Genomic DNA, 10,000 nt, shown 5'->3' on the forward strand with positions numbered 1-10,000 from the left:
CCGAAGGGCTGCGGCGAAGGGCTCCGGAGCTACGGCCGTGGGAATATCAAGGGGTGGTACCCCGTATCTCGGCCGGGGAAAGGGTTAGAGAGGCGAGGGTTGGCTCGTTGGAAAGGTCCCTCCGCGGGGCGTCCGAGGGTGGGTGTCCCGAAGGGCTGCGGCAAAGGGCTCCGGAGCTACGGCCGTGGGAATATCAAGGGGTGGTACTCCGTATCTCGGCCGGGCTTAGGGTTAGAGAGGCGCGGGTTGGCTCGTTGGATAGGTCCGCTCCGGTAGAGCAACCGACCCAAGGGACGAGTCGATCCGACCCAAGGCGCCCGAGCTACGGGCGTTTAAAGGTCAGGCGGTGGTGCCCCGTATCTCGGCCGGGCTTGGGGTTAGAGAGACGCGGGTTGGCTCGTTGGAAAGGTCCCCTCCGGTGGAGCAACCGACCCAAAGGGCGAAGTCCTGGGACTTTGTGCGCCGGAGCTACGGGCGTTTAAAGGTCAGGCGGTGGTGCCCCGTATCTCGGCCGGGCTTAGGGTTAGAGAGACGAGGGTTGGCTCGTTGGAAAGGGCCGCTCCGGTAGAGCAACCGACCCAAAGGGCGAGTCGATCCGAGCAAGGGCGTCCGAGCTGCGGCCGTGGGAAAATCCGCGGAGGGACCGCCGTATCTCGGCCGGGCTTGGGGTTAGGGAGAAGCGGGTAGGCTCGTTCGAAAGGTCCCCTCGGGTGGAGCAACCGACCCAAAGGGCGAGTCGATCCGAGCAAAGGCGCCCGAGTTACGGCCGTTTAAAGGTCAGGCGGTGGTACCCCGTATCTCGGCCGGGCTTAGGGTTAGAGAGACGAGGGTTGGCTCGTTGGAAAGGTCCCCTCCGGTGGAGCAACCGACCCAAAGGGCGAAGTCCTGGGACTTTGTGCGCCGGAGCTACGGGCGTTTAAAGGTCAGGCGGTGGTGCCCCGTATCTCGGCCGGGCTTAGGGTTAGAGAGACGAGGGTTGGCTCGTTGGAAAGGGCCGCTCCGGTAGAGCAACCGACCCAAAGGGCGAGTCGATCCGAGCAAGGGCGTCCGAGCTGCGGCCGTGGGAAAATCCGCGGAGGGACCGCCGTATCTCGGCCGGGCTTGGGGTTAGGGAGAAGCGGGTAGGCTCGTTCGAAAGGTCCCCTCGGGTAGAGCAACCGACCCAAAGGGCGAGTCGATCCGAGCAAATGCGCCCGAGTTACGGCCGTTTAAAGGTCAGGCGGTGGTACCCCGTATCTCGGCCGGGCTTAGGGTTAGAGAGACGAGGGTTGGCTCGTTGGAAAGGTCCCCTCGGGTGGAGCAACCGACCCAAAGGGCGAGTCGATCCGAGCAAATGCGCCCGAGTTACGGCCGTTTAAAGGTCAGGCGGTGGTACCCCGTATCTCGGCCGGGCTTAGGGTTAGAGAGACGAGGGTTGGCTCGTTGGAAAGGTCCCCTCGGGTGGAGCAACCGACCCAAAGGGCGAGTCGATCCGAGCAAAGGCGCCCGAGTTACGGCCGTTTAAAGGTCAGGCGGTGGTACCCCGTATCTCGGCCGGGCTTAGGGTTAGAGAGACGAGGGTTGGCTCGTTGGATAGGGCCGCTCCGGTAGAGCAACCGACCCAAAGGGCGAGTCGATCCGAGCAAAGGCGCCCGAGTTACGGCCGTTTAAAGGTCAGGCGGTGGTACCCCGTATCTCGGCCGGGCTTGGGGTTAGAGAGACGAGGGTTGGCTCGTTGGAAAGGTCCGCTCGGGTAGAGCAACCGACCCAAAGGGCGAGTTCATCCGAGCAAAGGCGCCCGAGCTGCGGCCGTGGGAAAATCCGCGGAGGGACCGCCGTATCTCGGCCGGGCTTAGGGTTAGAGAGACGAGGGTTGGCTCGTTGGATAGGGCCGCTCCGGTAGAGCAACCGACCCAAAGGGCGAGTCGATCCGAGCAAAGGCGCCCGAGCTGCGGCCGTGGGAAAATCCGCGGAGGGACCGCCGTATCTCGGCCGGGCTTAGGGTTAGAGAGAAGCGGGTTGGCTCGTTGGATAGGGCCGCTCCGGTAGAGCAACCGACCCGAAGGGCGAGTCGATCCGAGCAAGGGCGCCCGAGCTGCGGCCGTGGGAAAATCCGGGGAGGGACCGCCGTATCTCGGCCGGGGAAAGGGCTAGAGGCTCGCGGGTAGGCTCGTTCGAAAGGTCCCCTCGCGTGGAGCGACCGACCCAAAGGGCGAGTCGATCCGAGCAAAGGCGCCCGTGCTGCGGCCGTGGGAAAATCCGGGGAGGGACCGCCGTATCTCGGCCGGGGAAAGGGCTAGAGGCTCGCGGGTAGGCTCGTTCGAAAGCCCCCCTCCGGCATAGCGACCGACCCGAAGGGCGAAGGCCCCGGACCCGAGGCGCCCGAGAAACGGCCGTGGGAAAATCCGGGCACAGACCGCCGTATCTCGGCCGGGGAAAGGGCTAGAGGCTCGCGGGTAGGCTCGTTCGAAAGCTCCCCTCCGGCATAGCGACCGACCCGAAGGGCGAAGGCCCCGGACCCGAGGCGCCCGAGAAACGGCCGTGGGAAAATCCGGGGAGGGACCGCCGTATCTCGGCCGGGGAAAGGGCTAGAGGCTCGCGGGTAGGCTCGTTCGAAAGCCCCCCTCCGGCATAGCGACCGACCCGAAGGGCGAAGGCCCCGGACCCGAGGCGCCCGAGAAACGGCCGTGGGAAAATCCGGGCACAGACCGCCGTATCTCGGCCGGGGAAAGGGCTAGAGGCTCGCGGGTAGGCTCGTTCGAAAGCTCCCCTCCGGCATAGCGACCGACCCGAAGGGCGAAGGCCCCGGACCCGAGGCGCCCGAGAAACGGCCGTGGGAAAATCCGGGGAGGGACCGCCGTATCTCGGCCGGGGAAAGGGCTAGAGGCTCGCGGGTAGGCTCGTTCGAAAGCCCCCCTCCGGCATAGCGACCGACCCGAAGGGCGAAGGCCCCGGACCCGAGGCGCCCGAGAAACGGCCGTGGGAAAATCCGGGCACAGACCGCCGTATCTCGGCCGGGGAAAGGGCTAGAGGCTCGCGGGTAGGCTCGTTCGAAAGCTCCCCTCCGGCATAGCGACCGACCCGAAGGGCGAAGGCCCCGGACCCGAGGCGCCCGAGAAACGGCCGTGGGAAAATCCGGGCACAGACCGCCGTATCTCGGCCGGGGAAGGGGCTAGAGGCTCGCGGGTAGGCTCGTTCGAAAGGCCCCCTCCGGCGGAGCGACCGACCCAAAGGGCGAAGGCCCCGGACCCGAGGCGCCCGAGATACGGCCGCGGGAATTTCCGCGAGCTTCGACCGGACGTATCTCCGGCGGGCGGGGTCGCACGGACCCGAGGCCGGGCTCGTCGGAAAGCCCCGGGACGGACCTTTCGAACGAGACCGGCCGCGCGTCCGGGCGACCTCCGAGGCGGACGCTAGGGGCGCCGGAGCCCCGGACGAGCGAAAATTCCGCGACCACCCGCCCGTATCTCGGCCCGGGAAAGGGCCAGAGACTCGAGGGAGGGCTCGTTCGAAAGCTCCCCTCCGGCATAGCGACCGACCCGAAGGGCGAAGGCCCCGGACCCGAGGCGCCCGAGAAACGGCCGTGGGAAAATCCCGCGGGGGTAGGCCGTATCTCGGCCCCGGAAAGGGCTAGCGACGCGCGGGTGGGCTCGTTCGAAAGGCCCCCCGCGGAGGAGCCACCCACCCGAAGGGCGAAGGCCCCGGACCCGGGGCGCCGGAGCAGCGCGGTAACGAAATTCGAATTTTCGACCGGAAGTATCTCGGGCCCCCGGGGTCGCACGGACCCGCGGCCGGTCTCGTCGGAAAGCCCCGGGCGAGACCTTTCCGACGAGCCCGGCCCCGAGTCCGTAGGACCTTCCCCGGCCGAGATACGGCGCCCGGCAGTTCATTGGCCGATATCTCGGAAACGGGGCGTCGTAGACGCTCCGTGGTATTGGTGACCTTGACGATGCCGGGTCAGACGAGTCGGCCGCGGGCACGGGCCCGGGGGCGCCGGCCGCCAGAGTCGGGTGGCTCGCGCACTTCCAGGCGGGCCGCTCGCGCACCTCCAGGCACCCCGACCCACTCGCCGAGGCCGACCGAGGTGCGCCGTCCCGGCCGCGGACCGGTCGGGGTCCCCTCTCGAAAGGGCAGTAGTGTGAACAGGTGCCATCGGGTATATAGGGGAAGGGGTCCTCTCGAACCAGGCCTTCGAACCCGCGCGAGCCTAGCCCGGCAAGGCTCACCCTCCCCGGCCACGGGTTCGGCCTCCGTCCCCCTGGAGGTCCGGCACCTCCAGGGTCCCCGACCCTGCCTCCCCTGCCCGAGGGGAGGCCTCCGAGGCGGGCCTGACAGGGCGGCCCTCCCTCCTGGAAGTCCGGTTCCTCCAGGGTCCCCGACCCTGCCTCCCCTGCCCGAGGGGAGGCCTCCGAGGCGGGCCTGACAGGGCGGCCCTCCCTCCTGGAAGTCCGGTTCCTCCAGGGCACACGTCCCTACCTCCGTAGCCCAGAGAGGTGACTCCGAGGCGGGCCTGACAGGGCGGCCCTCCCTCCTGGAAGTCTGGTTCCTCCAGGGCACACGTCCCCACCTCCGTAGCCCAGATGGGTGACTCGATAGCGGGCCTGACAGGGCGGCCCTCCCTCCTGGAAGTCCGGTTCCTCCAGGGCACACGTCCCTGCCTCCTTAGCCCAGAGAGGTGACTCCGAGGCGGGCCTGACAGGGCGGCCCTCCCTCCTGGAAGTCTGGTTCCTCCGGGGCACCCGTCCCTACCTCCGTAGCCCAGATGGGTGACTCGAAAGCGGGCCTGACAGGGCGGCCCTCCCTCCTGGAAGTCCGGTTCCTCCAGGGCACACGTCCCTGCCTCCTTAGCCCAGAGAGGTGACTCCGAGGCGGGCCTGACAGGGCGGCCCTCCCTCCTGGAAGTCTGGTTCCTCCGGGGCACACGTCCCTACCTCCGTAGCCCAGATGGGTGACTCGAAAGCGGGCCTGACAGGGCGGCCCTCCCTCCTGGAAGTCCGGTTCCTCCAGGGCACACGTCCCTGCCTCCTTAGCCCAGAGAGGTGACTCCGAGGCGGGCCTGACAGGGCGGCCCTCCCTCCTGGAAGTCTGGTTCCTCCAGGGCACACGTCCCTACCTCCGTAGCCCAGATGGGTGACTCGAAAGCGGGCCTGACAGGGCGGCCCTCCCTCCTGGAAGTCCGGTTCATCCAGGGCACACGTCCCTGCCTCCTTAGCCCAGAGAGGTGACTCCGAGGCGGGCCTGACAGGGCGGCCCTCCCTCCTGGAAGTCTGGTTCCTCCAGGGCACACGTCCCTACCTCCGTAGCCCAGATGGGTGACTCGAAAGCGGGCCTGACAGGGCGGCCCTCCCTCCTGGAAGTCCGGTTCATCCAGGGCACACGTCCCTGCCTCCTTAGCCCAGAGAGGTGACTCCGAGGCGGGCCTGACAGGGCGGCCCTCCCTCCTGGAAGTCTGGTTCCTCCAGGGCACACGTCCCTGCCTCCTTAGCCCAGAGAGGTGACTCCGAGGCGGGCCTGACAGGGCGGCCCTCCCTCCTGGAAGTCTGGTTCCTCCAGGGCACACGTCCCTACCTCCGTAGCCCGGATGGGTGACTCGAAAGCGGGCCTGACAGGGCGGCCCTCCCTCCTGGAAGTCCGGTTCATCCAGGGCACACGTCCCTACCTCCGTAGCCCAGATGGGTGACTCGAAAGCGGGCCTGACAGGGCGGCCCTCCCTCCTGGAAGTCTGGTTCCTCCAGGGCACACGTCCCTGCCTCCTTAGCCCAGAGAGGTGACTCCGAGGCGGGCCTGACAGGGCGGCCCTCCCTCCTGGAAGTCTGGTTCCTCCAGGGCACACGTCCCTGCCTCCTTAGCCCAGAGAGGTGACTCCGAGGCGGGCCTGACAGGGCGGCCCTCCCTCCTGGAAGTCTGGTTCCTCCAGGGCACCCGTCCCCACCTCCGTAGCCCAGATGGGTGACTCGAAAGCGGGCCTGACAGGGCGGCCCTCCCTCCTGGAAGTCTGGTTCCTCCAGGGCACACGTCCCTGCCTCCTTAGCCCAGAGAGGTGACTCCGAGGCGGGCCTGACAGGGCGGCCCTCCCTCCTGGAAGTCTGGTTCCTCCAGGGCACCCGTCCCCACCTCCGTAGCCCAGATGGGTGACTCGAAAGCGGGCCTGACAGGGCGGCCCTCCCTCCTGGAAGTCTGGTTCCTCCAGGGCACACGTCCCTGCCTCCTTAGCCCAGAGAGGTGACTCCGAGGCGGGCCTGACAGGGCGGCCCTCCCTCCTGGAAGTCCGGTTCCTCCGGGGCACACGTCCCTACCTCCGTAGCCCAGATGGGTGACTCGAAAGCGGGCCTGACAGGGCGGCCCTCCCTCCTGGAAGTCTGGTTCCTCCAGGGCACCCGTCCCTACCTCCGTAGCCCAGATGGGTGACTCGAAAGCGGGCCTGACAGGGCGGCCCTCCCTCCTGGAAGTCTGGTTCCTCCAGGGCACCCGTCCCTACCTCCGTAGCCCAGATGGGTGACTCGAAAGCGGGCCTGACAGGGCGGCCCTCCCTCCTGGAAGTCTGGTTCTTCCAGGGCACACGTCCCTACCTCCGTAGCCCAGATGGGTGACTCGAAAGCGGACGCGGGAGGGTGTACGTGGCGCACCCCCAGGCCGAAGAGAGGTCTCGTGAGCGGACGCGAGGGTGTACGACAGAAGGCCTGGAAGTCTCTGACTTCCAGGGTCACCGACCCTACCTCATGAGCCCGAAGAGGTGACTCGAATGCGGACGCGGGGGTGTACGTGGCGCACCCCCAGGCCGAAGAGAGGTCTCGTGAGCGGACACGAGAAGTACGACAGAGGGCCTGGAAGCAAAAGCGGGTGACTCGTGCACTTCCAGAAAAGGCAAAAGCGGGTGACTCGTGCACTTCCATAAAGCCGAAACGAGGTCTCGTGAGCGGACACGAGAAGTACGACAGAGGGCCTGGAGGTAAAAGCGGGTGACTCGTGCACTTCCAGGGTCTCCGACCTTACGGCGCCTTCCGACGCGGGCGCCTCCTCCCGGACGAGCCACGGGAAGGGCCCCTTCTCTCAAGGGGCGGTCGTTTGAACAGGTGCCATCGGGTATATAGGGATGGGTTGCTTCGAAAGTGGACCTCCAGCGTCCTCCCTCCCTGCGGCAGATCCCAAGAAAGGTCTGTGCGCGTCGGTGTGCGATGAACGAAAAACCGTTAAAAGAACTGGAACGGTTGGAACGGACGAAGGGCGTCTGATGTGAGGCAGCGCCCCGGGCGAGTGTCGAAAGACGGGTAACCCATATCCGCATGCCGCCTAGGCGGAAAGATCCGGCCTGGATCATATCAAGGCTAATGCCTAAAAACTAAAGCTACCTTGGGTGATGGAACTCGGCTACGGCCGCAAAACGATCCGCCCTGGATCATCAAGGCTAATGCCTAAAAACTAAAGCTACCTTGGGTGATGGAACTCGGCTACGGCCGCAAAACGATCCGCCCTGGATCAAGGCTACGGCCTAAAAACGGCAAAAAAAGATCCAAAAGTCCCTGGATCAAGGCGCTTCGGCTTAAAACCTGTGAAAAGATCCGCCCTGGATCAAGGCTACGGCCTTAAAGCTGCTCAAAAGATCCGCCCTGGATCAAGGCTACGGCCTTAAAACTGCTAAAAAGATCCTAAAGTCTCTGGATCTAGGCTACGGCCTCAAAGACACACGTGTTGTGAGATAAGATCCGCCCTGGATCTCCAGGCTACGGCCTCAAAGGTTCGACCCGACCATATATGCTCAGACACGGGCGAACACAAAAGCGTAACAACCCATGTTGGAACCGTCGAAGGATCTCGGCGTCGGCCGTAAAACGGAAACCCCCCGGTCGTCGGTACGCGTGTGGCGGTCGAGGGCCCCCGGCCGCCGGTCGGGCGGGCGCGTGGATAGGTCTCCCGAGCGGTCAAGGAGTCCCGGAAGCCGGTCGGGCGAGCGGCCGGCCCCGGGGCACCCTACCCTCTCGGGCGCACCGACCCCACGCGTTTCGTCTCGGTCGGCGTCCGGGGTTCCGAGACACCCTTATGTATCTGTGTGACAGACGGAGTGGCACACCGTCTGCGGCGGGACAGGGCCGCCGACCGCGATGGAAGTCGAGTGAGGCGGCTTCCGGGGTCCAAGACCCTACAGACAGACGGAGTGGCGACCCGTCTGCGGCGGGCCAGGGCCGCCGACCGCGATGGAAGTCGAGTGGGGCGGCTTCCAGGGTCCAAGACCCTACAGACAGACGGAGTGGCGACCCGTCTGCGGCGGGCCAGGGCCGCCGACCGCGATGGAAGTCGAGTGGGGCGGCTTCCAGGGTCCAAGACCCTACAGACAGACGGAGTGGTGACCCGTCTGCGGCGGGACAGGGCCGCCGACCGTTACGGAAGTCGAGGGGGACGGCTTCCAGGGTCCAAGACCCTATCTGTGTGACAGACGAAGGTGCATCGTCTGGGGCGGGACAGGGCCGCCGACCGCTATGGAAGTCGAGTCGGGTGGCTCGTGCACTTCCAGGGTCCAAGACCCTCTCTTCGTGACCGACGAAGGTGCTCTGTCTGGGGCGGTACGGGGCCGCCGACCGCTATGGAAGTCGAGTCGGGTGGCTCGTGCACTTCCAGGGTCCAAGACCAACGCGTTTGACCGACGAAGGTGCCCCGTCCCCGGGCACGGACGGGGACGGGCCCGGCCTCCGGGCCGCCGTGGAAGTCGAGTCGGGTGGCTCTCGCACTTCCAGGGTCCTCGACCCTATCTGTCTGACCGACGAAGGCGCTTCGTCTCGGGCGGGCCAGGGCCGCCAGCCGCTATGGAAGCCGAGTCGGGTGGCTCGTGCGCTTCCAGGGTCCACGACCCTGCCTTCGTGACCGACGAAGGCGCTCTGTCTGGGGCGGTACAGAGCCGGGCCCCGTCCAGCAGGGGACGGTGGCCCGAACAGGTGCCATCGGGTATATAGGGAAGAGCACCTCGCTGACTCTCCAAGGTGATAGGCTACCGGATCCCAGGACCTCTCGAGCCCAGCGAGAGGCCTCTCGAGCGGACACAAATGCCTCGAAAAAGTCCCTCTGCACTGAGGTAGTGACGATTCTTATTACGAATGGTAAATCATCCAAGGAAGGGACGAACCCGGCTGGCCTCGGCCGTTAAACGAGCCGGCTTCGTTCGGCCGCTAAACGAACCGGCGTCGTTCGGCCGCAAAACGAACCGGCGTCGGCCGCTAAACGAAACCCCGGGCGGGACAGGGCCGCCCACGTCTCAGCCTTAATGACCCGTTACGGGGTGACGCCCGGATACGCTTTGTGTGTCATGGCCCTGAGATTCTGGAAATCGAACTGCGCCTGGGGCAGGCCTCCGCCCGGCCGACGTTAGCGCGTCGGCCGCCATGGGCGGTCGGTTCCTCCCCGACCCGGCGCTCTCGCCTCCAGGGGGGCTCTCCGGAGCCCGCCCGACCCTTTCCGCGGGAGACTCAGACGGTCCGTCAGACGCGAAGGTCCGCCACCGGCGGCCGGCGAGGGCCTCGGCGACCGAGGGCGGAGACGCCCCCGGCCCGTCGCGGCCACCCGGCCCCGCGAAACGCACCTTTCCTCGGTTACGGCCCACCCGGCCGCCCCTCAGCCTACGAGAGGGGAGAGCCACACGAGAGTGGCCCCGGTCCCACTCCCCCCGGGGGGTGGAAACCGGGACCCGCGCCGCGTGAACCCCGGGTCAGAGCGAGGCTCTCCTACGGCTACTACCTGGTTGATCCTGCCAGTAACATATGCTTGTCTCAAAGATTAAGCCATGCAGGTCTAAGTGCACACGGCCGGTACAGTGAAACTGCGAATGGCTCATTAAATCAGTTATGGTTCCTTTGATCGCTCCACCCGTACTTGGATAACTGTGGCAATTCCAGAGCTAATACATGCAAACGAGCGCCGACCCGGCCCGCGAGGGCCGGGGACGCGTGCATTTATCAGACCCAAAACCCATCCGGGACGCGTCTCCGGGCGCGCCCCGGCCGCTTTGGTGACTCAGGATAACCTCGAGCCGATC

At 66.4% G+C, this 10,000-nt stretch overlaps 1 non-coding gene across 1 annotated transcript in view; it reads left to right on the forward strand.

Annotated features, from left to right (window-relative positions):
- Positions 1-9,699: 9,699 nt before the first annotated feature.
- The window catches only part of LOC135766393 (18S ribosomal RNA), a 1,856-nt gene continuing 1,555 nt past the window's right edge, over positions 9,700-10,000 (forward strand). The window contains exon 1 of the ribosomal RNA XR_010541595.1: positions 9,700-10,000. This exon is cut by the window's right edge and continues 1,555 nt beyond it. This is a non-coding gene — a ribosomal RNA (18S ribosomal RNA).

Source organism: Paramisgurnus dabryanus, unplaced genomic scaffold (genome assembly GCF_030506205.2).
Source record: "Paramisgurnus dabryanus unplaced genomic scaffold, PD_genome_1.1 h2tg000348l_1_32992__unordered_in_group15, whole genome shotgun sequence".
Classification (NCBI taxonomy): Eukaryota; Metazoa; Chordata; class Actinopteri; order Cypriniformes; family Cobitidae; genus Paramisgurnus; species Paramisgurnus dabryanus.